We start from the raw sequence: 26,755 nt of genomic DNA, 5'->3' as shown, positions 1-26,755 counted from the left end.
AAAGATGAAAACACGGACATAATCAGGAGAGAAATACTTTTTAAGCCCTCCTGGCTGAACTTAGCAATTTTAAAAGCAGTAGAGACTAGCTTCTAATAGCCCTGGAGTCAGGCAGAATATGACTTTTAAATCTCTTACTCCATTTACTTTTTACTTAACCATTTAGGGCTTCATGTCTGTATCATGAAAACTAGCATAATGATATTCTAATTGTTACAACACTTTGACCGTGACAGGAAGTTTACTCCTGGGTGAAGCCAAAGTAACAACAACTGGACTTATTGATTCATTTATTCCTTCATTCAGCAAATAGTTGCTGGGGCCCACTATGCAATAGGCATGTTCTTGATACCGGGATGCAGTGGTGAAGAAGCAGGCCAATCTACCGCTCGTGTGACGCTCAGACACTTGTGGAAGAGGCGGAGAAGTTACACAGAGGAACCAGCCATCATAGATAGTGGCAGATGTGGTTGATTTCTGTGAGCAAACAGGCAGATGAAGGGTAGAGAGAGTGATAGAAAGTACACGTTTAGAAGAGTGACCGATAGGACTTCTCCGAGGAGTTGGATATTTGAGCAGAGGCCTGAAGAGAGTGAAGGGGGTAGTGATGAGAATAGCTGAGGGTCTGGGGGGGGGGGGCGGGGGGGGGGGGGGGGCAGTTCAAGCAGAGGGAACAGCAAATGCAATGGCCTCTGTGAGAGTCAGTTTGGCCTCTTCAAAGCAAATCAGGAGCTTCAGAGGAGTGAGCAAGGCAGGAAGAATGATGAGATGACTGTGAAAACACAATGAGTTGTTGAGTAGGAAGGGCCCCAGGAAAGACTTGGTTCAGAGTTTAAGCTCAAGTGTGATGTCACTCAAACTTGTTTTCTCTCCATCTCTTGGCTTTATTTCCTCCTGTCTGTTTCCATTGTCAGGCAAGCTTCCTCCTCCTGGTGTCCAGATCCATCTGCGGCTCTAGGTATCCTGGATTCATTGGAAAGAGGGTCACCCTCTGCCTAGTAGCTCCTGCAAAACCTTTAGCTAATCTGTAATTTGGCCAACTTCTATCTACAGCCATCTCTACAAAAATCCTAGGACCAGCAATTGATTCTATGTCCTCGACTTTGGCCACTCAACCTGTACATCTATCTGGGTCGAAGAAGTGGAGTAAGAATAGAGCAGGGATGCAAAAGCAGGGTAAGGCACTGTGCTCAAACAAAAATCCAGAGCTATTAAAGGATATAGGGTGAATGGATGCTGGATGAAAACAATTCCACTACACAGGGGAACCATAATAACTTCTATCATCATCATCAGTACTACTATTATCAATAATGGGAGAAAGGCATGGTAATTAAGTTATGTACCACATCGTTTAGTGTTTATTTTCACTTTAGGTTAGCAACACAGCAAACTTTATGTGGTTCTTTTTCTTTATTTATTTTTGAGAGAGAGACAGAGCGTAAGCAGGGGAGAAGCAGAGATAGAGGGAGACACAGGATCCGATGCAGGCTCCAGGGCCTCAGCTGTCAGCACAGAGCCCGATGCAGGGCTCGAACTCATGAACTATGAGATCATGACCCAAGCCAAAGTTGGACGCTCAACCAACTGAGCCACCCAGGTGCCCCATATGTGGTACTTTTTCAAATATGGGTTAATTTCTTCACAAGGAATCTTCTATAAAAAAATAACTTTTAATCTTTCAAAAATTCCAGAGTAAAGAGTCTCATCGTTTATTGCTAATTAGAACCAGATGGAACCGCCCAATGATTGCATATAGTAGTATTCTGGTGGCCTTATTTGGAAAATTTCAGTCATCCACTGATTACTGAGGGGATAGCCAGGCTGACCTTACCTCTATAAAAGCATATCACACAATACAGTGGCCTGTGATAGAAAATTGTGAGCATGGACTCAATATACCTTTTTTCTCTTGAGAAAAAAAGAAAGACAAACATATTATGAAATGGTTAATCCAATTAACCAGATAAAAATAGTTTTTAATCTGTCAAGTAAATATTAACATTTAATGAAAGGTGAAAATTTGCCCCACAGGCCTTAGGTTTGTCAGACCTTTGATACTTTTAGTGTCTCATTTACTTGAGAGTTTAGATAAACTATGTGGAAAATATCAACCACGTAATTCTGTTAGGCAAAGCCCAAATTATTGAAATAGTATTGCTTGTCAATTTAGACCTCCTTAAATTGTACTTTTAGATAAAGTTAGCATATTTTCAGCTTTATAATACTCATGTATATGTAAAAACCTTACAACATTAAAAAGTAAAACAAGTTTATTCATTTCAAAATAATTTCTTTAATTCCACATAAGCACATACTGTAAACAGTGGAAATATTTAAACCATATTTGTAGTTTGGAAAATTGGCCTTTACACAATGGTTTGGCTCAAAAACCACATTTTCAGATTTTGGTTTCAATATGGTTATTTGTGCTCATGCATTTACTTCTCACTCTTCAAATATTGAAGTTACACAAGGAGTCTAAAAATAAGAATATATCTATCAATGCATTGGAAACTGAGATTTCCATGAAAGACAGAATCTTTGAGAAATTGTTGGAAAATACCAAGCAGATAGAGGCAAAGGAGAGGTCCATGTTTTCGGTAGGTGGGTAGTATTTCTCACTGAAAAATGTGAAAAATAAAAATCTAATCTTGGAATGATAATGACTGGAGGGAAGATTTAGCTGCTTAGATAATCTGGAGATGAGTACTATTTGTCCAAGTTCTTTCTACTCAAGTAACTTGCCACAGCAGATTTTTTTTCAGACCTCTCTTGATGTACTACAAATGCAGAAACAACTGTCTGTTGAAGTAGTAAAGAATTTACCTAAAGGCTTAGCTGCATAATATATTTCCCTTTTCCATTCGAAAATGCAATTCAAAACTAATTATTGGCCACCTTACAGGCTAGAGTGGGCCAGAAATCAGTCACCTGCTTTAGTGGCTGGACAGGACCTGCTAGAAAAGGAGAAACACATCCTTCCCTCTGCCTGTGGCCATCTGGATCCCCAATCTAGCACAGTCAAACCACAGAAAATACCAACATTCTTTTCCTCTTTCACAGGGGATGAAAACTTAAACACAATCTCTGAAAATAAACACAAGTCATATTTCTAGGCAAACATAGATCTTCTGTTTAAGAATATGCATAAAAAAAAGATCACCAGGTATGTGAAAAGACTCAGTAGTCCAAAAGAAAACAGTGCTGAAAAGTCCATACAAATACAATCCTGTGATATGGCCTTGCTTCATGAAACAGGAAAAAAAGCCCCAAAAGGCCTTCCATCTTATATTCACAACAAAATCTGAGAACGTTGTATGTGCCAACATGGAACAATCTGAGATTAAGAACCCTTGTTTCTGAGGAAAATCATCATTTCTAAATTTGTTTTTTAAATTTATTTATTTTTGACAGAGACAGAGTGCGAGCATGACCTGGGGAGGGGCAGAAAGAGAGGGAGACACAGAATCTGAAGCAGGCTCCAGATTCCAAGCTGTCAGCAGAAAACCCCACGCGGGTCCCCAACCCACGAACCATGAGATCATGATCTGGGCCAAAGTCGGATGCTCAACCGACTGAGCCACCCAGGCGCCCCATTTCTAAAATTTTTAAAAGAAATCTCAGACAGATGAGGAGATGTCTTGTAAGTGACCATCTCAATTAGTGGCTTAGAAAATAAAGAGAGTCTCCCAGAAGTAAACAAAAATGAAAAAGGAGGAAAGATAAGTCTCTGAGAGTGGAGCTCTAAGAAACCCAATATATTTATAAGATAAATACCAGATGATAAATGGAAAAGAAACAAAAATCAAAGAAATAATAGAAAAAACTTTTTTTTAGAGGAAGGAAGACTATAACTGTAATTTTAAAGAGAATTTTTTTAATGTTTATTTTTGAGAGAATGAGAGACAGAGCACAAGGGGCAGAGAGCGACAGAGACACAGAACCCGAAGCAGGCTCTAGGCTCTGAGCTGTCAGTACAGAGCCCAACACGGGACTGGAACTTAGAGCCCTGAGATCGTGACCTGAGCCAAAGTCAGAAGATTAACTGACTGAGCCACCTAGGTGCCCCTATAATTATAGCATTTAAAGGAACTACTTGATGCAAAGTAAATTAATGAAGAATAAAAGAAAAACATATGTACATATATGTTTTATTTATTTATTTATTTATTTGTGATTTAAGAGATAAATAACAGTTTCAGCAAGCATCCATTGTGGAGAAGGGGAAGTTAAGATGTTACCTTCAAAGGGAAAAATCTAGGTAATTACTTCTCTGAGAAAAACAAGGAGACAATGGAGCAGTATCAACAGAGATTTTAGAAAAAAATGTTTGCAACCCCAACATTTCGTATATTCATTAAAGATAATGCTCGGTTTTGTGACCAGAATTTGTACCTTCAAATTTCCATTTTAGTCTTCAATTTTAGTCAGGCACATTTCTTAACTTTCCTTGAAATTGTGTGTGTCTATGTGGCTATTATCTTTCTATTGGTCCAAAGAAATGTGACTGGAAGTGTGTAAACTTCCATTTTCTCCTTTCTCTCTCTTTTCCTCCATTCTTCTGCTTAGAAAATGGATCTGGGGTGCCTGAGTGGCTCAGTCATTAAGCTATGGACTCTTGATTTTGGCTCAGGTCATAATCTCATTCGTGGAATCGAGTCCCACCTTGAGCTCTGTGCTGACAGCATGGAGACTGCTTGGGATTCTCTCCCTCTTCCCCTCCCCTGCTCACATTCTGTGTGTGTATGTGTGTGTGTGTCTCAAAATAAATATACATTTAAAAAAAAATGGGTCTGATGGCTGACACTTGGGCAGCCATATTTTTAATTTCTTTTTTTTAATGTTAATTTATTTTGGGAAGAGAGAGAGAAAGAGAGCACAAGTGGGGGAGAAGCAGAGAGAGAGAGGGAGATGCAGATCCAAACAAGTTCCAGGCTCTGAGCTGTCAGCACAGAGCCCCACCAGGGCTTGAACTCATGAACTGAACTCAGGAACCGTGAGATCTGACCTAAGGTGCCCCTGGGCAGCTATCTTGGGTCACATGTATGATGGATGCTCCCAGGATGGCAGAGCATAAAATCTGAATCACCAACAAAATTCATGGAGCTTTCAGGTCAGGTTGGGATTCCTATGCCCAGACTTCTTTTATATGAGATGGAAATAAATTTTAATGTGTTTAAAGTCATTGTTTACTTGTTTTTCTCTTAGATGTAGTCAAACCTGATCTTAACTGATATGATATACACATTAGAAAACAAATTTCATGTGATTGTAAATATTCATAGAATAAGAACCGAATAACTTTCCTGAAAAAAATTATTTAGAAAAATATTCTAGCTTTCTGAGAAATGAATGTAAATAATGAGCTCAAATATGGGCAAAACTGGTTGTAGGAGAAGTGGCCAGAGGCACAGCAAAACTTGGGAGTTGATTACCAAACAGTTGTTAAAATGGATACAATACAGATGCTAAGTGTGTAATATAACAATTACACCAATACTAATAATCTGGTTCTAAAAGTCAAGATTATTCTACAACATGTGGAAATTATGGAATGTGGAGGAGGGAGATACAGCACACACACTGCTCATTTGATGAGCCAGGATCAGTGATTTCATTCTAAACCAAATCATTCCATTGGAAGAGAAATAGAGATTCACATTTTTAAGTATGTAGGCATCCACAACCAGAATGAAAACAAGTAAAGTTTTTATACTTTTTCAGATAATATAAAGCAATAGAAACATTGGAGTTACGAAAAGGATTTGCACAGAAGAGATGGAACAGCCGGGCAGCAGAAATAGCCAGAAATTTAGCATAAGGTGATAGAAGTAAGGCTTCATTAGTCAGAACAATCTGGAGTGCAAGTGAGACAAATTTGACTCTAAGTTCACAAACACAGTTGAGATTTGTTTAAGCCAAAGTGTAGAATTTACTGCTTCATGGTTTTGAAAACCTCAGCGGTCCAAAAATTCCTGGTGCTCATTTTCAAATGAGGAGTCTCTTACCCTTCATCTCTTCTGGCTTCTTTGTGGAATTTATAAACTCCTTTTACAAAAGTTAAAGAGTCTGGCTAGGTTAAAAAAAAATTGTTAGAAATATGACAAGTGCACTACAACAATGAAATTATTTATTTATTTATTTATTTAGAGAGAAAGAGATCATGCATGTGCACAACTGTGAGCATGCACGCAACCTGGGAAGGGGCAGAGAGAGAGGGAGGGAGAAAGAATCCAAAGATGTTCCATGCCCAGTGTGGAGCCTGACATGGGCCCAATCTCACAACCCTGAGATCATGACCTGAGTTGAAACCAAGAGCCAGACACTTAATCCACTGAACCACCCGGGATCCCCAGTAAGTGAATATTTTTAAAGGGAGTGGACAAATACTGCGTAAATTCAAATTTAAAAAAAAAAAAAAGAACTACTATTACATATCAAAGAAAATTGAATTTAGATAAAATATAAAATGACTAAATACTAGCTGTAAATGTTCAAATGACAACATAGTTTGTGATTATAAAACAAGTTAGCACCAACAACAAATTTAGACAAAACTTCAATTATAGTAAGAAGCTTGGTCTTTGACAGAAAAGGAGGCAAAATATAAACTGAAAAACTGAATTTCATAATTCATAAACTTGACTTGGTATACTGCAGCTATCATAGAAAACACACATTACTAAAATATATATATGTATATATATATGTATATATTAAACATTTGCACAGAGAAATTGAATTTTAGCTCCTAGAACATCTTTACAATAAATCTACAAAATTATAAATTGCATGCTCCATATTCGTTGTCCTGAAATACAAAAGCTTGGAGACTAATAAAGCATAAACACACTCTTATAAATAAAACCAACTGGAAACAAAGTAAGATTTTCCTAAATCAACTTTTTTAAATCAAAGAGAAAATGAAAATTTCATATATATTTATATATATATGCAAATATACATGTATATATTACATGTGTAAAGATATTAAATTATACCAAAATGACAATACTACTGCTACATATCGAGACTTCACAGAAGTGGTCAAAGATGTACTCGTAAGAAAAGAAAAGACGCTAAGTGCTTTTACAACAAACAGCAAAAAGTGTGGATGATGTATTTAACATCAGAAGCTAGGAAAAATAATAAAATAAAAAGGATTGATAATGTTAAAAAATTGATAAATGATATAGTAAATAAATGAGGCTAATGCCTCAGAAAGAGCTTACCTTCATTTATTTATTTTATGGATGAATTTTTTTCAAGATTTCCAACAACAAATATTTGCTATACTTTTAAAGATGTTTTTTTAAAAAAGGAAACATATTACCAGTCCATTACTGAAAAGTATAATAATAATGAAAATAATATTTGACCAAGAAAGTTGAAAAAAAAGCCATGACAATCCACTTTACATATATGGATTCAAAAATCTTGAAAAAACTACATAAATAATAAATAATCTATAATGATAAAAATACATTAATAATAAATAATTAACAAATATATAATGAAAAAATAATATGTAATGATAAAATATGTTATTGTAATAATACACTGGATAAAGTAATTGTTAGCATTAGATGCTGACTTGACTAGACTATATGGTGCGCAGATATTTGGCTAAATGTTGTTTCTAGGTGTGTCTGTAAGGGTGTTTCTGGATGAGGTAAGCATTTGGAATTGGTACACTGAGAAAAGCCCCTTGCCCCCCCCCCCCCACCATTTGGGTGGGCCTCATCCAATCAGTTAAAGGCTTAAATAGACTAAAAGGCTGAGTAAGAAAAAGTTCTTCCTGCTAATGATCTTCAAGCTGAGACATTGGTCTTCTCCTCCCTTTGGATGCAGATTTGGACTAGAGAGAGTGAGAGAGCTTGAGGGACAGAGAGAAAGAGGGAGATAGAGGATCCGAAGTGGGCTCTGTGCTAACAGTAGAGAAACCCATGGGGCTCGAACCAATGATGTGTGAGATCATGACTTGGGCCAAAGCCAGACGTTTAACTGACTGAGCCACCCAGGTGCCCCATATACTATTATTTTCAAGTAATACATTGTCTACTAGGAAAACACTAGAAAGTCCATTTAGGAAGTAGTATAAAATGTTAGGTAGTTCAGAAAAATGATTGACTTAAAAATAAATGCAAAGTTTAGTGGCTTTCTTATAATACAGATTATCTAAACCAAGGGTTAATGGACAAATAAAAAGTCTATAAGTAGACTTCAAAAGATTTCCAAGTCTGAAATAGCATGCAAAATTTTGTGTAGGCATTTTACTGGGACAAGTTTTGAGAGATTTCATCAGGTCTTCAAAGAGTCTGTAAGTTAAAACAATTAAAGACACATCAACATACCAACAGTAATCCGCAGGAGACAAAATTGGGGGAAAATAACAACAAATACCTAAAATTGACTTATTTTTAGAGTCTATTTGAATACAAACAAAACCATCTGAAATCTTATATAAGGCAAGAAAAGACAAGTATAAATATATACCTGGATACATTATATCACCATATGGAAGACTGAATATTTTAATGATGTAAATTCTCCTCCAAATGGGCAGTAGTCCACATATATATGTAACATATATACATGTATATAAAATACCATAAAGTTTAAAGACCAATGATGAATGATGCAATGTATATTGGAGTGAAATATATATCATATGCACAGTATACTCACTGATATAAATAATACAGTATTGGCTTAAAATTAGTTAATGTTAATTATATTCGATAATTTTATAATTAATAAATACATAATATAACATTATATGTGCATTATATATGCCATACTTAACTCATGAAAAGATCCTATAACTCTTGAACTCTTGAACACTGGGCACTGTGTTCAATAAAAAATATCCAAATCAAAAAATAAGTGTGAATATAAAAGGATAATTCAAAAGAGAGGAAAGACTCAACAAACATATGGACATAATAAGTAATAAAAAGAATGTACGTAAAGAAATATGTGGGATACCATTTTTAGTGAAAGTCCCACCACTAACCCTTTACTCCCTACTGTCTATTCCTTATTTCATTTTTCTTCATAGCAAAACTAACTTCTAAAAAACTGTGTGTGTTACCTAACATACTATAACATGTATTTTCTATTTGTTAGTTTTTATCTGTTTCTTTCTACTAGAATGTAAGCTCACTGAAGGCAGAGATTGCCTATATGATGATTGCTGACTCTCAGAACTTAGAAAAGAGACTACACTCCAGTAGGCTCTCAGTAAATATTTTTAAAATCAATATCAGATTGTCAAAACTTAAATGAATGATAATGCCTAGTATTGATAAGGTTTTGGAGAAATGAACATTCTTGTATACTATTTTGTGGATAAACTGATAAATTTCTGCTGAACATATTTACTATGTACATATCATCATGTATTACATTATATAATATGTATAATAATGTATATACATACATTATATATTTCTATTTTATATATATGCAATATGTATGCTATAAACATATAACTGAATATAGCAATTATCATCTAGGAGTTTATGAGGAAGTAATCATAGGACAAGAACAATATATTTGTTTAAATATATTCATTGTAGGATTATTTCCAAGTGCAAAATTTGGGAAACAATATATATTTACTAATAGGAGATTATTTAAATCAGTAGTATCTAAATTTATGCTTTGAATTACTATTCAGCTACCAAATAAATAGTATAGTATTTCCAATTGTGTGTGTGTGTGTGTGTGTGTGTGTGTGTGTGTGTGTATGGTGGGTACATAGGTAGGAAATATTTTTTGAAAAATTATTCAACATGTTAACAATAGCTATGTCAAGATGACGCTGGAATTTTTAATATTTAATGAGTTATAAAATTATATTTTTAAAACAAAAAGTTCTAATTTTTTTCAAGTGATTTTATATAACTTTAAAAATCTTAAACATTTTGGTACGTGGGTATGGGTGTGGGTTTGTGATCTGTTCACACTTTTAGATATTTATCTTTTGTAGGAATAAGAGAAATAGAGGGGCAATTCTCTATTTTGCCTTTTAAAAAGAACTTCACTTATTTCTTTCATACTTATACTACTTATACTATTTGGATTTACTCACTATGAAAAGTAGAATTATTGCTTGTGCCTATAACCATATATATAGTATATTTCAGATTCTAGGTAATGCATGAGGGCTATGTCTCAAAGAGTCATGTTTTCTGTACTTACAATTAAATAAATCTTTTTAGACAGTAACTTATCATCTTTATTAAAAATTCCCGTACAAGTGGTGTATATGTATATACACACATACACACACACATAATTGAATATTACTAAGCCATATAAAAGAATGAGATCTTGTCATCTGCAATAACATGGATGAATTTAGAAAGTATTATGCTAAGTGAAATAAAGTGGACAAAGACAAACGCCACCATATATTTTACTCGTGGGATTTAAGAAACAAAACAAATAAACAAATGAAGAAAAAAAGAGGTAAGCAATATAACAGGGTCTTACATACAGAGACAAACTGGTGGTTGCCTTAGGGACAGTGGGTAGGGGGATGGGTGAAGTAGATTAAAGGGGATTAAGAGTATATTTATCGTGATGAACACTGGGCAATGTATTCAATTGTTGGATCATTCTATGGTACATCCAAAACTAATATAATACTGTATGTTAGCTCTACTTCAATTAAGGAAACCCTCTATGGGGGGGGGGGCAGTGTGGCTCAGTTGGTTAAGTGTCAAACTCTTGATTTCCGCTCAGGTCACGATCTCATGGTTCGTGGGATTGAGCCCCATGTAGGGATGTGCACTGCTCATGCTCTCTCTCTCTCTTTCAAAATAAATAAATAAACTTTAAAAAATAAAAATAAATAAAAAATGTTCTGTAGAAAAATAAAAATGAGTAAAATAACTGTCAGCAGGGCTCACCTTGCGTCAAAGGGAAATTATTTTTTAAATTGAAACGCAAATAAATAAGGGGTGTCTGGGTGGCTCAGTCGGTTAAGCGTTTGACTTCAGCTCAGGTCACGATATCAGGGTTTGGTTCATGAGTTTGAACCCCACGTTGGGTTCTCTGCTGTCAGCGTGGAGCCTGCTTCGGATCCCCTGCCCCCCTCTCTCTTTGCCCCTTCCCTGCTAGCGCCCTGTCTCAAGAATAAATAAACATTTAAAAACAAATAAATAAACAGTTGCCACACAAATTAAATCTAGGGCTGTATGACAAACTGCAGCATTTTTTGCTGTACTGTGTAGTCCCCAAGGCCCCTTCTCTCTCTGAGATTCTGTAAATCTCTGCAGCGTGCTCCCACAATGCTGCATAAAGACTTGCATCAGAGAGACCTCGTTCATGCCTGTTTTGCCTTCAGGCCCAGAAACTCAGCAACAGCATGACTAAGGAGAGAGAGAGAGAGACACTTCAGCTTTAAGTCTGTACTCATGAAATAATTTACTATTACTTTCCTTCCATAGCATGGTCCTTTACTAAACTAAGTTTTCTTCACCTATATTTTTTTCGAATATTTCATTGTTTTGAAACTGCATAAAGACCAATGTATATAATTAAGTTATCTTAATACTTTATTGCTTTGGTTTATTGTTTGTTTTTGTTTTGGGTTTTATTTTGGTCAGCATCCAGGGCAAAAACAAATGACACTCATGATAAGTGATTTGCAGAGATTTTAGTAAAGAGACTAATTACAAAGGTGTAAGCAGGGTGTAGAGAAACCAGCAATAGAATGTGGGTCTCCAGCCTAGCACCCTTGGGAGCCACTGCTACCCCTAAGCCCTGAAGTATCGAGATGAGGAAGTGGGGGGTCTCTGTGTAGAGGGCCACCTGGCAGCCGTTGTCTTTAGTAGGAGGACAGAACCAACATAGGGCACTTGGGTACGTGGAGGGGAAGAGAGTGGGGAGGCCAGGGAATAAATATCTCAGTCTCTCTGTCCTCTGACTGTCTGATCTCCTCTTGGTACCTCCCACTGAACAAACTCAACTAGAAACAGAGAACTTGGAGCCCTCGACATTCTGCACAGCCATAAGCAGCATGGACAGGGCACCAGAGGAGGTGGGAAAAGCTGGTGGATGCATTTGTAGATGGAAAAAGAAGATGTCCGATACATTATGTATTCCATTATTCTGAACCAAAAGAAAACTAGTAAGCAGATATTCAAAAAGAGAAATGTATGAAGTAAGAGTCCTCTGGACACCCAGTTCTATCCCCAGGGATATATTTTATATGCACCCGTCCAAACAAACAAACACAAACCATATTTTAATTTAAGCATGTGATGAGATATCCCCTTTTAACACCAAATCATTATGATTTTTAGTTACATTTTAAAAGAAGTTAATAAGTACATTGAGATTTATGAAAAACAGTAAGGACTTTTGGTGGACCAAAACTTATGCAAACAAATAAACAAACAAAATCTCTATACTCTGATACCCTCTCTAACATCATAGATGGACCCCTTGCCTACCTAGGCTTTAGGTCTGTTCCATCTTTCTGCAATGGTGTCATTACAATGTCACCCCATCCATAAAGCCATTCCATACTGTCTCATCTAGGGATACTTGTAGGATTTGGTCCGTATCTATGTCATATTACCCACTACTTTCTACCTTGTTTTCAGATTTTATGTGTAAATATTGGGGCGCCTGGGTAGCTCAGTCAGTTAAGCGTCTGACTCCTGATTTTGACTCTGATCATGATCTCACGGTTCCTAAGATAGAGCCCCGTTTTGGCTCTGCGCTGATGGTGTGGAGCCTGCTTGGGATTCTGTCGCTCCCTCTCTCTTAGCTCCTCCCCCACACGCATGCTCTCTCTCTCTCTCTCAAAATAAATAAACAAATAAACATTAAGAAAAATATTATAGTTGTAAATATCATCTACTGTACTAGTATTAGATTTAAACTTTTTTGGGGGGGGTAATTGAAACCTGATTTAAAATTGTATCTCCCGAAGTCTGAGTGGAAATCTTGTCAGAGTGTGGAGGGAAGGGCAGCACACAGGAGTCATGAGCTCTGAGTTCACATCCTGGCTTGGTCTCCTCGGTGTTGTGGCCTTGGGCCAGAGCCTGCCATCTTCAAAGCAGAGTTGCAGTAAAATTCAATAATTAGGTAGAACAATTTAAGTGGAAAAGAAAAAAAAAAAAGAATTACTAACGAAGACAAAAGGAGACTTAGATTTACAGAGAGAACAAACACAGCTACCACTTGGACAACACATGGTGAATGAATAAATTAACGCATTTTAGCTTTACTTATCTACAAGTTGTAGAAGAATGTCATTTCAGTCTACACTACACCAGAAAGATGAGCAGGCTTTTAATTTATAAGCAGGTCACAATAAAAGTGCATTTCTGCAACCTGATTGATTTTCTCTATTTTTATAATTTTGCTTCAAACATCTGTGTACTCAATTATCTGAACCCGGACCCAATTCTCACCTGTACCATGATTTTGTCTTAGTTTTTGTTTTTCATTTAATTTTTAAAGTTTATTTATTTATTTTGAGAGAGAGAGACAGAGACAGAAAGCACAAATGGGGTAGGGGCAAAGAGAGAAGGAGAGAGAATCCCAAGCAGGCTCCGTGCCGTCAGCACAGAGCCCAACATGGGGCTTGAACTCACAAACCATGAGATCATGACCTGAGCTGAAACTAAGAGTCAGACACTTAACTGACTGAGCCACCCGGGTGCTTTTGTCATAGTTTTTTATATCAAATTTTCTACTCTAAATTCTGAAAGTATTGCTTTTCTATCCGTGATGATATGAGAAAGCTTACATAAGGGAAGCCATACCTTACTGCACTGTCTCCACTTTGTCCTATACATATTCTTTTCACAACTATTTTTATATAACAAATTATCAATAATTGTCTTACATACAAAAGCACTTGTGCACGTGTAGGTCAACAGCACTCCTGATGTCATGACACATAGGGGATTAGATCTGGCAATGTCTTGGCATAACTCTGTTCCGCCACACTGCCAATGCTATGTAGGCCTTGGAATTGCTAAACGAAGATTTCACAGAGAAACTTCAGAGTAAGCTAAAAACCAAATAAATAGAGCAATTTAAAATGCTAAATGGCCTTATTTCTTCATCCTCCTCCTTATGCTCCTCCCCCTCCTCTTCTTTTTCCTCTTTTATTATGAGCCAGGGAAACTTCTCAAATTTTGTCTCCTATTACACTTTGATATGTCAGTGAAGATCACATGGTAAAAATCATAGGGTCTTCTTCTGGGTTTCTGACGCTAAACTTACTATTAACAGCAAGAAGAAGAGGATGAGAATGAACAATGACTTCTCGTTTAAGGTCATAAGAAAGTTGTAAGATCATTCTTGGACTAAGACCATTATACCAAAACATCCATAGTAAAAGGCAAAGCATTTAATAGGTGGAAATCATTGAATGGACACTAACAACAACCCAATTAATTATTTGTAATCTGTCTTTTCAAGAAGTGCAATGATTGAATTAAGAATGAAAATTGTAAAGAAGTCAAAACGTACAAACTTCCTGTTATAAAATAATAAGTCATAGGGATGTAATTAATGTACAGCACAGTGACTATAGTTAATACTGTATTGCATATTTAAAAGTAGCCAGAAGAGTGGATTTTGAAATCAGTTATCATCATGAGAAAAAAAATTATAACCATGTATGGTGATGGATGCTAACCAGACTTACCGTGGTGATCTTGCCACCATATATACAATTACCGAATCATTACATTGTACATTTAAAACTAATATAATCTTGAATGTCAATTACAGTTCAATAACAAAAGAAGAAAAAGGGAGACTTGTAACATTTGTTGAAAACCTATAAAACTTTTATTTAATTTTATGCTGTCTTCATAGAGTGGATGTTGAAAATTCTTAATTAAAAATACCAAACAAACACACCTAAAGACACTTCAGCCCAAGCATCAGCTGATCTATGAATGGCTTTTCATGCTGTGGCCACCACCAGTCTCTCATCTTGAATCGCTCTAATACCTTCACTTTGCCCTCAAACACCAGAGAAGATTTTAAAGTTCTACTGAAATGCTGTACTATTTCATGCCTCTGTGGCTTTCCTAAAGGCAACACAATGGCAACATCATAGGATCTTTCTTGAGAACTCCATCACCCCATCAGTACATTAGGACATTATCCCGAGGATCCTGGGAAGCAGCTGAGAAGGTTAAACTAAGATGTAAAACACCATTATTACAATTCAATTTAGAATGATCATTCTGTGCATGGTTTATAAAATGTAAAGGAAGATTGTCACCAAGACACCAGGTAGGACACAGTTGTCCTAACCAATGTGAGAATCGTGGGAGCCTGAACTAAGGGAGTTTTTTAAGACCAAAGAAAAATGAATAAATTCACAATACATAGGACCCAGTGCTAAATCATGTATGGGGCTAGGTAAAAGGAATCATACAGTAGTGTCTAAATTTCTGGCTTCAACAACCTGAACAGAGGTTTCCTTCCTGTGTTAAGGAATATAGAAGTAGAATGTTGGATGTTTTTCAGTTATACTAGGTTACTTTTGATAAGTATTTGTAGGGACTACAGATGTCCTTCACTCAGTCTTGGTCTCAGGTTAAAAAGGAAGCAAATGCTGTCACAGACGTATGGATTTATAGTAATGCCCCCTTATCCTTGGGGATATGTTTTAAGACCCTCAATAGATGCCTGAAATCATATAGTATCAAATCCTATGTATAGTATGTTTCTTTTTCTCTGCATACATATATTTATATGATAAAGTTGAATATATAAATTAGGAACAGTAAGAGATTAGCAACAGCAACTAATCATAAATGGAACAATTACCACAATATACTGTGATACAAGCTTTGTGAATCTGGTCTCTTTTTCTCTGAAAGTATCTAACAGTACTTTCCTCGTCCTTTTCCTTGTGATGATGTGACATGATAAAGTGCCCACATGATGAGATGAAGTGAAGTGAATGATGTAGGCTTTGTGAGGTAGCTTAGGTTACTACCGACCTTCTGATATATGTGGGAAGGAGAACCATCTGCTTCTGGATCGCAGTTGACTGATGGTAACTGAAACCGCAGAAAGCAAAACCACGGAGGAGAGGGCACTGCTGTATTAGCAATGACTCAAAAAACAGACATCCAACCTGTTCCGTAATTGTAAACAAGTCTGGCTGGCTGTCCTTTTGGGGAACCCTACAACAGCTTGCATAAAATGTTCACTGGAGGCAAAAGTGCTAATGTTCTAGCAGCAGGATTTAGCTAACCATCTATTTGGAGGGAGTTGTCCCAGAATCTTCTGGTTAGTTCTTGGATTTAAGCCAAGAGGACTATTCCTAGAGGCACAGACCTCTCTTTAGCTTCTTGAGCTTTTCCAGCTCATTTAAATGACTTGAATACCACTAATTTCATAAATAAAATCTCTTTTTTAACATCCATTATGCTAGTTAACAAAACCTCTGATCTTGTTGGGAAACAAAGAGAGTTGAATCACTTGAAGCAACCATATCTTTTAATTAAATGCCAAGACTCACCCTGGGAGTATTTTCTAGATTAGGGCCAACTGACTACCTCTGGGGTGTGGATGAAAACTAACACGCACATCACACTGACAATGCTGAAGTGGTTTAAGCAGATGGCAGACAACGTAACGGAGGAAAAATGATGTGTTCAGTTTGGGACATGCTTACTGCAGGTGGCAAGTGAAGATAGTTGAGTAAATGTTTAATTATACGGATCTGCTATGTGGAAAAAATTTATAGATGCATATTCAATTTGGAAATCCCTAGAGTGTGATGTTTTTCTATTTTTGTTCATAAAAAAATAAAAAAGTAGAGCACAAAGATAGCACTTATTTATCCATTTTTTTCTTTTACTCAACATTTGTTTTAAGTGTCCATTATGTGCCAGATGCTGTGTTTGGTCCAAGAATAGGAAGTCAACGTCACAGACCCTTCTTTCAAAAAGCTCACGTCTAGGGAGAGTATGAGTAAGTACGTATAAGTAATATGATTTAGGTGGGTTAATAGAAAGTAGTCTCTTCCCATTGCAATAAACAACTGTAATTGAGAACACACTCATTTCTTAGAATTTAACCTTTTGCCATAAAATGGCAAATAAAACTGGTAAAATTGTAAAGACGATTATGCAAACTGCGCTTTAATACATCTTAGAGTTTGGGAAAACTGCCTCCAGAATGGGTTAGGCAGGAGATAACAAATGTTTGTTAGGATATGGAGCAAAAGTGTGTTATGGGTGCTCTGTCGGTGGCAGCTGAAATTGGTACTGCTACAGTGGAACACAGTGTGGAGGCTCCTCAAAAAATTAAAAATAGAACCACCATGTAATTCAGCGATCCCACTTCTGGTTATCTATCCTAAGGAAAGGAAATCACTCTCAGGAAGGGATATCTGCATTCCCACGTTCGCTGCAGCACTATTTACAATAGCCAAGGCATGGAAACAATCTAAGCGTCCGCTGGCAGATGAACAGATATAGAAAATGTAAGATTATATAGAATGGAAATCCTGCCGTTTGCAACAACGTGGATGGATCTTGAGGGCATTCTACATGGAGACTGTAGTTAACAATGCTGTGTTGTATCCATGGAAGTTGCTGTGAGAACGGTTTTAAAGTTGTCACCATAATAACGATAAAATGGCAATTATGTGAGGGGAAGGGTATATTAGCTAACCTTATACGTGTAAAAATACATGTATTAACGAACCAACATACACGTGTATCAAATCATCACAGCGTACACCTTAAACTTACACAATATTATATGTCAATTATATCTCAAAAAAGCTGAAGAAAAAGAGAATGACTGAAAGCTATGTATAAAAGGGGGAATTTGAAGAACCAGAGCAACAACCTATAGCATAGATCATGGGACATAGCTCGCAATAATTCCCCCGTATTTGCCACAAAAGGGCTTCATTTCCTAAAGAAGCAAACGGTTGTAGATGAGCCTCCAGGTGCTACAAGAGAGCAGTAGCTGGGTGAGTAATGACATTTTTTCCATATTAAACAATTTTAACAGAGAATTAATTGACCTATGGTTTAAATTAATGGGATTACATAATGTTTATTGAGTTCCCCAGAGGGGGAAAATTGAGGTGCAAAATTTGCCCTTGAAATTGTAAAATAAGGAAAATAAATGAATATACATACACATATGTACACATACACACACATACATTTTCATTCCACATGTGTGTATATTTATTATATTTTTTTATGAGAATGGAAAACCCACCTGTTTTAAGTTCTGAAAAACATCTTGAATGCCTAACAAATATTACCAAATTTCCAAACTGTTTCACCAATCACTGTTTCTTAATTTTATAACTTAGGTGGATATCAAGGGAAATTTAATCCTTGTGTTTCTGATTCTTTTGCATTCGTTCCTCCCCCCCCCCCCCAAGTGTTTCATAGGAACCATTTGAAGTCTGAAGGGACTTAGAGGTCTTTTGTTTTAAGCACATTTAAGATGGTTTATTCAGTTAAGTAGCATTTTGTCAGGATCAAATGGATATGAAACTCAAAAGCCTTAAATTATTTTGAAACTTTGAAGACTGATAAACATCATCAATATTTATTTAGCACTTTTAGGTCTACTCTAGTCAAAAATGTAAATATACCAAAGGGATCGTAGAGCACGTAACTATTTTTTTTAATTACACTTTCTTTTTCTTTGTGAGAAAGCAACAAAAATTAGTATAAACAACCATTTGAACAAACACTGAATTGGACCTTACATGGTATGAGCTGAAGGTCCTGGTCATTGTCTAAATATGATAAGTGAGACTGCTTATCCTGACATTCAAGATTATCTGATCCTTAACCAGCTACTGCTCCCTGAATGGTCCACAGGGAAAACATATGTAGGAGAACTGTTCCTAGCAAAGGACCAGTCTGTTTGATCATTAAGAACTTTGATTCCCAAGTCTGACACAAAATTCTATGATCCAAGCTGAATCCTGTAAATGATGCTTTTAGCCTAAGGAGAAAGTTCTGCATTACATGGGCTCTGGGTCAAACTGAGGTTTGTATTTTTGATTCTACCATTTACTAACAATAGGATCTTAAGTGAGGTATGTAATAGCTTAAAGTCATTAGATTCTTTAGATGAAACATTAGGATAATCACTGTTCCTACTTATTATGGTATCTGTAATTTATCTTAAAATATTTTAGTATAGGTGCAGTTAATAGTACATTCAGGAATGATACACACCAAGAAGCCATACTGAGAAGAAGCTAATTGAATTCTGTTGTTGATAGCTCAATCAACATAATATACTTTAATTAGCATGGTGAATGTCAGAAATAAGTTGTTATATCTGTAAGATCGGTGACTTGGTAATTAGCATTGACGAATGCTAGAAATGTGCTTTATGAAGAAAAATTAAAGTTTCAAGATACATGGATTGGCTTAAATATTAAAAGAAAACACTACCAATGCACTCCATCTTTGGGTAAATAAGACAAAAGAATCTAAGGAGTTCAGTAGGTTTTACCTTCGCTGTTAGTGTCCATATGATTTCTAACTTTTTCTTGGGGGGGTGGTAAATTGATTCCAACTTAGTGTTAATGAAACTCTGCCTTTATATCATCATCTGCCTTAAACAGCCTACTGCTTCATGTTGGAGGTAACTAAAAAGACAGACTTGGGGCTCATCAAAACTACCGAATAGGTCATGTGAACCGTTCTGTATCTGCTTGCTAATAATACTTATTTAATTAATGATTTTATTATGTGGCAGAATTTGATATGAGATTTGCTTATGTTAGAGAGGTTGTAAGAAAGTAGCTAAGTCACATATCTCAGATTGCTACTGTGGACATTATGTACCTCACAGAATAAAAGAGTTATTTTGCATTACCTAATTGGCTTATTGAAGTCATAAGGCAACCTTATATGATAGAGATGAGAAATAAGGAAGATATCCATATTGAGCACTCTGGACAGTTATTGGTGCAGAGTCAGAGCTCAGGAAATAGTTACCACTATGAGTGCTAAAGTGATCTGGAACCAAAATAAGCCATACACCTTCTACTTCCTCCAATACGTGCCTGAGTGTCAGATTTTATCACCTACTTCAGGAAAAGCCTTTTCTTTTTCAGAAAGAACATGAGAGTTTTTGCCTACGCATAGGCAAAGATGGTTCCGGCTACCCATCTCGGACCTTCTCAGACCAAGCAGAGCTGCAGCCTCTGGGCTTGTCTTACCTTGTAATGCATTTGGAAAGCACCATATTCTCAGGAATAGAAAAGGTAGGAGCCAGGGAGAGGTGGTATTTCTCTAGCCCTGAGAAACTAGGAAGTCCTGATAGGTCCTGTAACATGCCCAGTAAATTCCCGAGCCTCAGAACGAAGGCTTCATAAGACATTGTGGAATTTAACCAATTTAACTTGGTTAGTCAGAACAGAAGGAGAGTGTGGGGGTGGGGGAGAGGACTTCCTTTTCCAAAACAAAAAGAAGCACTGAAAAGGTCTACCTGTGGTTTGAGTGATGTGATGCATTAAATTATATATAATTTACATATATAATGCATATATACATACACATAATATACACACATACATGTACATATATATATGAATATATATACATATACATCATACAAAATATATGGCTATATGAAAATATAGACAACTAGAATGTGATTGTTTAATTTTTGGTGCTTTGAAGTACTTTACTTTTTTAAAAAAAATTTTTAATATTTATTTTCGAGGAGAAAGGGGAGGGGCAGAGAGAGGGAGACACAGAACTTGAAGCTGGTGAACTCACCAACTGTGAGATCATGACCTAAGCTGAAGTCAGATGCCTAACTGATAGCCACCCAGGTGCCCCAGAAGTATTTCACTTCTTTATGCAAACAACTGTACTTGTCCAATGGATATATATAATTAAAATGCTGGCAATCAGTCCACCAACAAACTGAGATTTTTTTGTATTGTGTTTCTTTTCTTGTTTGTTTGTTTGTTTAATATGCATTCTCCTGAGAAGACCAAATTAAAGCCAGAGTAAGGCCGCAGGAATACTTTGTCAAAATCACATCTTTTTTTATAAAATTAGTAGCACTTAATGTGTTCTGAGGTCGGCAGAGAACTGGAAGTCAGGTGCTAGGGGCAGAATGTGGCAGAAAATGGATGCAGTGGTGCCTGGATGGCTCAGCTGGATAAGCGTCAGACTCTTGATTTTGGTTCCAGTCATGATCTCATTGTTGGTGCGTTCGAGCTCCACATCGGTTCTCTCTGCCCTGACAGCGTGGAGCCTGCTTGGGATTCTCTCTCTGCCCCTTCCCTGCTTATGCTCTCTCTCTCTCTCCCTCTCAAAAATAAATAAATAAATATTACCAAAAAAAAAAAAAAAGAAAAGAAAAGAAAAGATTTGGGCGCCTGGGTGGCTCAGTCAGTTAAGCGGCTGACTTTGACTCAGGTCATGATCTCGAGGTTCTTGAGTTCAAGCCCCACATCTGGCTCTGTGCTGACAGCTCAGAGCCTAGAGCCTGCTTTGGATTCTGTGTCTCCTGCTTTCTCTGCCCCTCCCCCGCTCATGCTCTCACTGTTTCTCAATACTGAATAAAAGTTAAAAAAAAATTTATTAATTAAACAAATTTTTAAAAAGAAAAGAAAATGGATGCAAACTGTATCAAATGGAGGAATCTGGCCCACCTTTCAAATCTGGCTCAGTGTATAGGAGCTGTCTAGCGCGATTGGGAGATGTGTGATAGGCTCCGCTTGTATTCATTTTTAAAGTTTAACCCTGAGTCATTTTACCTAAATCAAGAAGGTATTTTTAGAGTCAGATCGTGTATGCTTCTCATAAGCAGCAGAGGTACTGGATATCTGTTCCAACTCAGATTTTGGAAGCAGTTATTCTTCTCGAAAGTTATTTTTTTCCTGTGGCATTTCATGGAAAACACTTGCTGTAGCCAACAAGCTATGGATATGTTTTCTTAGGCTGAAGAGATTCTTATTATGAATAAGCTAATTGAAGCCATGGGAAAAAGTGCAATTAAAGAATTTTTGGTTTATAATACATCATGTAGTTGGAAATAATCTTGAGAAGTCATCGAATTCAACTCTTGTATTGAGACTAAGGGACACCCTCAACCACCTCTCCCCTCCAAAAAATGCCTATCTGTCCTGTTTTTGAAACAATTTAGGTAATATAATAAAAGCCTGCTAGGTAAATTCTGCCCTCTAGCATATCTTAGAATTGTAAAGTTACTTGAATATCTTTTGCTGCAAATTAAACTAAAAACACCATAAAAATATAAGCCATTTTATTATTTTTTGTATTATCACTTGTGATCTGATTCTGGGGCCTCCATATATCTTCTAGCGTACTATCTTTCATTTTCCACTATTTCCATTTCTTTCTTGCATCAATTAGGAATTTGGTGTTGCTACAAGCAACAAAGACTAATCTGAGTTAGCACCACAATGAGGTGGCTATGTAATGTGTCATTGTGGCTAGGCTGAATTAATATTTCCCAGAATGCCCATTAGGGATGTTTCATTAGGGTAGGAGACAAAGAAGATTCTCTCCAGAGCTGGAGAGATGAAGGAAGGAAGCAGCCATCCTATAGCATACATACGTTGTTGCTGATTTGCTGACTTATCTTCTTGGTGAGAAACAACAGCTTGTCCTACAATTGCTCTCCCTTACCTCTGGATCTTCTGGATTCCTCTGACTTCTGAACTAGGTGTGTTAGGGTGCATGGTCAGTGCCTCGAGGAGGGGCTCTGGCTTCTGCAAGATGTTCATTTTAAGGTCAGTGGCAATAAGAATGGACACAGGCCTCAGTCAATCCTTGGGGATTTCTAACTTTTCCTCATGGGGTTCCAGTCTGCTGGTGATCTTCTCTTCCAGACTGTCTGCCCTGAGAACTTTGGGCTCTGACATGAGATGTGGAGACAGCCTTGCGGAGACTTCTTAGCCAGCTGCCATAGTTAGGTAAGCAAGTACCCAGTAATAAATTCCTTAATATATCCCTATATATTCTATTGGTTCTGCTTCTCTGGTTGAACCCTGCCCACTACATGCAGGAAATGGAATTAGAGACCAAGAATTAGGATTAGAAATCAAGACTGGCCTTTGTTTCTGTCCTTCCTTATTCTTTTTTTTTTTTTTTTAATTTTTAACGTTTTTATTTATTTTTGAAACAGAGAGAGACAGAGCATGAATGGGGGAGGGGCAGAGAGAGAGGGAGACACAGAATCGGAAGCAGGCTCCAGGCCCTGAGCCATCAGCCCAGAGCCCGATGCGGGGCTTGAACTCACAGACCGTGAGATCGTGACCTGAGCTGAAGTCGGACGCTTAACCGACTGAGCCACCCAGGCGATCCTGTTCTTCCTTATTCTAATTTCCAGTTTCTCTTTCTCTTTATAGTATGCATGTCCACAAAACATGTTGGATAATAGGTCCTTGAGAGTTAGTAGAACCACTTACATGTCCAGCTACCTGAAGAGACATGGATTCCCTTATTCAGTATCTATTTCCTCTTGTGACAAATTCTAAATTCTCAGGAGTAGAACTCATGAGAATCCTAATCTCCAGCTTGGAGCAATCTGCTGTTTCTGGGGAAGCCGACTTTGTGGAAGGAATTGGGCTATGTCTGGTGCCCACCACTAGTCCAAACAACTGTGTCAGGTACAGCAAGTTTGGGTTGAACAGAATGACTACTGGGATTCCAATGGCATTTTTCACATGGACAGGAGAAATTAGGGACCAAGCTGTCCACTGTTGCCAGGACTGACAGTTATCAGAACATACTGATAGGGTCATGATGGTTGTTTCCTGCTGATGCTTATGCCATGTAAGCTGTTAAACATTTTCATATTACCCCTGCCCATAGATTTAACTTAAAATAGTCATTCACCTATACAAAACATTTTCTCAGGGTTTGTAATAGGCTTAAGCACTGTATTGGTGTCGGGGGAAACAAAGTTGAATTAGAAGGCAAGGTTGTAGACTACGAGCACTTAATTTATCAGGAGAGACAGACACTTCCAACTTCATGTGAAGGAAGCATTGGATTCAGAGTCAAACATGTTAGATTTATTCTTTGCTTTTTCATTTACTATCTTTTTGACCAGATAATTTTATGGTGTGGTAGTTTTGTAAGGAAACATACGACTGTGTCCTACATTCTAACGTCATCACTTAATCGATACAAGCTTGGGTCAATTATTTAATCTTTCCAGGATAGTGTTTGTGTCTAAAACATAGGGATAAGATTGTTAGGAAAACCAAACAAGATACTATATGAAAGAATGTAGCGTAACAGCAATACTTTTCCTTTTACATTAAAACCTTTGTTTGCGGGCATAATTCATTCCAGAACATGCTTGTAATCCAAAGCACTTGTGTATCAAAGTCAATTTCCCCACAAGAAATAATGGAAACTCAAATGATTCATTCCACAACCCGAAAAGATTCACATAAAAATGATTACAATACGGTAATATAATACAAGATAATGAAGAATATACAACATATAAAGAAAATAAAGTAACCTGCATTTACATTTGAAAACCTTTGTGGCTGGTGTGAGGGAGACAAGAGGGAGGAGGGTTATTGTGATGGATGACTTTCACTATCACTAATGGAATCACTGCTATCTATTGGCTCCATGGTATCTTTTTCTTTTCATGCAATGTCAACAAGGAACCTATCCAATGACCTAGAATGAAGCAAAGCATTCCTAAGCTTACTCTTGTAAGGAAAAGCAAAGAACTGTCCATAGGTGCTTTGAGGTGACAAAAATACACTAGTGCCTATTGTGGGCACCTTCCAATGTTCTAAAAAATCACTGATTTCTGCCAAACACTGTGGCCTGAGACCAAGCATCGGAATATGGGAGATGATCACCCACAATCCCACAGTGAGGGGGAGGTGAGGGAAGAGAGAGAAAAAACATTGGCTCAGCTGTGATCATGTGAAGTTCGGCATCATGTACTACTTGTATTGTAAGACATGGCTTGATAATGAAGTTAAAATTTATTAGAAATGTTTGCTTGTCTTCCAGAACACTTGCAGAACAAGTTACTCACAATCCAAGATTTTACCAATATTTTCATTTCTTGGACCCTTTTGTTTTTAATCATATTTGATTTTTTTAAATGATGAATGCTAATTTTTTCAAATTCTTTTTCAGCAATTAGAAGTGTAACTATAATTTTTAAATTTGGCCATTTGATCAATCGTATAGATAGATTTTTCAACATAAACCATCTTATATTTGTAGAAATAATCCTGCTTGGTATTTTATTATTCTCCTGGATTTAATTGACCAGAAATGTATTTAAGATTTTTTTTTAAATCTGTATGTAGTGGGTACATTTGACGCACAAACTCAAATATGGGGGGAAAAAATCACAGTTTTTATTATCTTTAAATCAATTTAATTCCAACTTCAAGCACTCATGCCCCTAGTTTGGCAGAAAATTCAAAGTCAGTTATTCTTGAGTTTCTTTTATATTATGAGAGTATAAAGTTTCTAGGGTCTCTCAAAGTACTGAGGCATTGGCGGAAATCCCTCGTCCTCAGTCATCCCTGCTCCTCACTTGCTCCCCAGCCACCTATCACTCAGTTCTAGATCCCTAAGTGGCCATTTTCTTCACAGATTTTACTGCTTCTTAGACCAGACCAGAGCAGAGCTCAGGCCCCTGATGTTTAGGGACTTGTAAATCTCTCCTTTCTCACCAGCTGGAGGGAATATCTTTTCTTCCCTCTAAATAAAAGCTAATCTCCACCATGAAAATACCCTAATCTTTTCAATGAAGTGGGTTTTTTTTGTTTTTTTGTTTTTTTTTTTTTTTTTTTGTAAAAATGGAGAGAGAAACATTCAGAAAACCTCAAAGTAACAAATTACAAATCATAACAGCTTGGGGCTGAGTTGATGTGGAGAACAGCAACATAATTTGATAATGTGAATTGTGACACTTTCCACCTCTTCCATGCTTGGGAACAGTTTAAACGGTACAAAAATATCAGCTCCTTCTCAGAGTTTGGAAGGCTTTCTTGCTAAAATCATCTGAGCTTCATGCCTTTTCAAAGAATAGCTCTTTTTATGAGGACATCAATTTACTACATGGTGATGGGTCGATTCAGATTTTCTACTTTGTCCTGTGTCAATTTTGGTAATCTTCATTTTTCCAGAATAATTATTCATTTCATTGGAATTACATGTATAGCACAGAATTATGCATAGTATTATAATTTTTAAAATCCTACCTGTTTCTGGGATTGTATATTTTTATTTTTACATAATAATGTTTTCACTTTTCACTTGATCATCTTACTTAGAAGGTTTGGGTATGTTGCTGTTATTTTTCAGCTGTTATTTTTCAAGAGCTCTGCTCTTGGATTTTTTTTAAATTAATTCTAATATAATTTTTCTATTTATACATTTCTGCCTCTTCTTTTATCCTCTTTCAATAGGTTTGTTTTCTTTTTCTAACTTCTTGAGTTGAGGCTTAATTCATTTATTTCCAAGCCATCTTGTTTAATAAGGTATGCATGAAATGTTGTGCATATGCCTCTGACCCTGGTACTGATTGTATCTCTTAGATTTGACATGGCTTGTCATCACTTGTAATTTTTTTGGTAATAAAAGTTTTGTATTTTGTATTTTTAGGAGAATATTTAAAATTATTACATTATTTGGTACATTTAAGTGTTTAATATAGACACATACACACATGTTTCCTTATTTTTATTGAATTGTGGCCTGCAAACATATTCTCT

General features: G+C 36.6%; 1 long non-coding RNA gene across 2 annotated transcripts in view; it reads left to right on the top strand.

Moving 5' to 3' along the window:
* The window catches only part of LOC125922672 (uncharacterized), a 28,650-nt gene extending 5,689 nt beyond the window's left edge, over positions 1 to 22,961 (top strand). Inside the window, exons 4-8 of one of the 2 annotated variants that reach the window (XR_007457730.1) lie at positions 1,054 to 1,176; positions 16,885 to 16,980; positions 17,799 to 17,992; positions 20,120 to 20,269; positions 22,877 to 22,961. This is a non-coding gene — a long non-coding RNA (uncharacterized LOC125922672). The remainder of the gene's footprint in view (positions 1 to 1,053; positions 1,177 to 16,884; positions 16,981 to 17,798; positions 17,993 to 20,119; positions 20,270 to 22,876) is intronic. The other variant, XR_007457729.1, reaches the window with a different exon arrangement.
* Positions 22,962 to 26,755: the final 3,794 nt, after the last annotated feature.

This window comes from Panthera uncia, chromosome B1, assembly GCF_023721935.1.
Source record: "Panthera uncia isolate 11264 chromosome B1, Puncia_PCG_1.0, whole genome shotgun sequence".
NCBI lineage: Eukaryota > Metazoa > Chordata > Mammalia > Carnivora > Felidae > Panthera > Panthera uncia.
The sequence above is the reverse complement of the archived record's forward strand: the minus strand, read 5'-3'. Positions and strand labels throughout refer to the sequence as shown.